The sequence below is a fragment of the Theobroma umbraticum genome, unplaced genomic scaffold, assembly GCF_002168275.2.
Source record: "Theobroma umbraticum cultivar Fairchild unplaced genomic scaffold, ASM216827v3 scaffold_81.0, whole genome shotgun sequence".
In the NCBI taxonomy this organism is placed as follows: Eukaryota; Viridiplantae; Streptophyta; class Magnoliopsida; order Malvales; family Malvaceae; genus Theobroma; species Theobroma umbraticum.
Genome location: NW_018397268.1, coordinates 711,722 through 715,090, shown reverse-complemented (window position 1 = coordinate 715,090; position 3,369 = coordinate 711,722).

Here is a 3,369-nt window from a genome sequence, read left to right as displayed (position 1 = left end):
ATATATTACTCCAAGGTTAGCACTGTGACCTCTTCTTCTTCTTCTTCTTCTTCTTCTTCTTTTGTAGGTTTATAAAACTTTAACTTATCCAGTGGGATTTGATCTTTTAATGGATGTTTTGTGGACTAAAATAATGTCTTTTTCGCCTTATTGCAGCAACATTAGCACGGCCACCCACCAAAAGCATGCTATTTTGGGCTTACAAATAGCTGTATTCCTCACTCTCTTGCCACTCAAATTTGCTTCCATGAATACTACTGCGGCTCCATTCGAGACCCACAGTTCCATCCTGTCGAAATTTGTCATCACCACGCTTTTGTACGCCGTAGCTTGGGCAATCGAAACTAAACTTGAAACCCGCGCCAACTCATATCACCATGCTATCATAAGCAATCTCAGTCTCCTACTAGGGAGTCTTGCTACGGTTTTACTCGTACTGATACTTGTCCCTGGTCTTGGCTACTTCACCCTTCTCATTTGGACCCTCTTCCTTGTCAAGCTCATATATGACGCATACCAAAGGCTCCATCAGCTGTACAGGGCAATTTCATCTGCTTCCCATTTATTCAATGAAGTGCTTGGTCGCGGTTGTAGTCTGTGATAATCCCAGAGAGGAGTCATCTATCTTATATCAGCTATGTAGTAAAGTGAGACTCAATATTTAAAGATTCAAATTATCTTCAACCTATGAAGTCCTTGTATCTAAATAAGGAAGAAGGAAGAATTAGGTGACAAGTTTAGAGTAAGGGGTGATTGTATATTCACTTATAATTAAGCTTAATTGAATTTTTACTATAACATTGATGATATTCTTACTGAGGAAGATGCTATTTGTTTTAAAGTATTCATATTTTTTTTATATGTTTGCTTCTATTTGTGTGGTTGATGATGCTTTATAATACCAGAACAAGGCTGGAAATCCAAGCCGATGCAGCATGTGTGGATCTTAAATCTCAGTCTCCATTTTTCTATGAATTTGGATGCAAGATAGCGCTGCTGTAAGTTCAGTTTCCCATCTAGTTTCTTGAGTGTGCAGATCTCTAATTGAAGCTATTTTTAATATGTAAATAATTAAAGGAGAATTTTTCATTCATCTTACATATTTTCCCACGTGTAAATAATTAAAATATAGTATGCAAGTTTGCGTAGTATATGTACCTAGTCGAACTAGGTACTGTATATCGAATCATATATACCAACTCCAATATACTGGATTCTAATGAATTTAATTCTTGAAACAGACGGGTGCCCTACCTACACAGACCAGCTCTCAATCGTTACGTTAAAATATACTAGACCTCTTTTTGCAACACACGGGTCTCTTTCTACAACACACGAGTCTCTCTTTTTCTTTCTTCAATATGTTTTCTCTTTTCTTTTATGATTTCTACGTGATTAAACTCCCTTATGTTACAGATCTCCTCCCGTTGATTGCAACCCTAAAATATATTACGTCCCACCCCTTGAACCATTGTAAAACGCGACTTCTGGCACGTAATGTGAAGTACTGAAGCCCCAGCATTGTGCATTATTTACTGGGCCAGAGGAGGTTCCTTCTTAATTTTCAACCGAGGAAAATTGTCATTTCGTTCGACAATGTATGATCTAAAGCATAAAAATGGGTTATGGCCAAAATAATAATGAAGTGGCAAAATTGTCTTTGACTATTTAAAACATTCAGGAGCTATGTATGTTGTAATTCAATGGCTGGAGAAGGAGGAAATATTGTTTCATCAATTACCTAAGAAAAATCTGGATAAGGGACAAGCAATATTCTATATATATATATATATATATATATATATGTATGTATCAATAATAATTAAGAAAGGAAAGGAAAGGAAATCAAAAAGGAAAATGAATCATGAATCATTAGTCTTGTGTTTATATGGACTTTTTCCCAAGGGAGGAAATATTGTTTAATCAAATAATCATACATTATTATATCTTTAATTATTCATACAAGGTAAATAATTAAGAATATAAAGCTGTGGAATCTTTGATCACTTCACTGCTTAGTAATGAGATCACGGTGTGCTCTTCGTGTTATCATCATGTTATTATGATTTGTGCTTAAATATTGTAGTTGTTTTTTGAGTTAATTTTTTATTTTTATAATTAAAAAAATTCAAATTTTATTTTTTAGATATAAAAATAATATAATAATTAATGAATCAAGTATTTAGATATAACTGTTTTGTGACTTTACTCTTAATGTTTTCAAGATATTGCCTTTGTTTTTCCTCATAGGCAGACTTTAAAAACAAAAAATTAAGTATGGCCAACCACTGCCTTTGAAGTCAATATATAAGTAGAAGCTTCGATTCGTTCTTATCCAGGAAGAAAATATTAAAATATTTGATTTTAAAGTAAGCAGCTAATTTGGACTATTTGTGTTGATGTCAAAGTATTACTGTTATTCAATGCCTTGGTCAGGAGGAAATATATTTTTTGCTCGGCTAAATAAAATTTATATTATATAACTGAAGCACAATAAACATAGATACGAGACTAATTAGACTGATTTTTTCAATGGGAGGAAATATATATATATATATATATTAATAAAATCGTCAAAGAAAAACGGATATAGAGATTAACATAAGCTGTAAACTCACTTGGTATAAAATATTATTATTATTATTATATATTATAAAAGTTATGTACATTTAGTTATTTATATAAGATAATACATGTCAACGATTGCACCGCGTTACTTTATATGAATAATTAAATGTACGTAACTTTTATAATAATAATAATGTATAATTATTTGATTAAAGAATATTTCCTCCCGTGGAAAACAAATCCCGCGTTCTCTATTTAATTCGTAAGGGAAGCTTCCAATTGATTAAAAAAATTATTCCTCCCCTAGAAAAAGTCAGTCTAATTAATCTTGTATCTATGTCTATCAACGTTTTTCTTACGCCATTGATTAAAAAAAATTTTCCTCCTGTACAAAAGGTCAGTCTAAATGCCTCTCCCTCCTTCCACTACTCTCTTTTTTCTTATTATTGAAAGGATATCTTATTTAATCAGAATGAATAAACAACATAAATAACAACAATATTCATTCAAATAATTAAGTTAGACAAAAAAACAACAAGATAACTATCCTTTACTAATCTAAAACACTTCATTTTGTTGAATAATTGTTGTCATTAGTGATTTTCATATCACTAGCTTTGAATGGAGAGTATTAGGAGAGTAAAAATTATCTAGATGATACTAACTGCAAGAAAAAAAAATATACGATATTATGTTAAAAAATTAAAATTTATTCATAAATTCAAACATAAAGAAAGAACATTTCACAAATATGTTAATATCACATTATAATTATAAGATAATTGTATTTAAATAATTTAA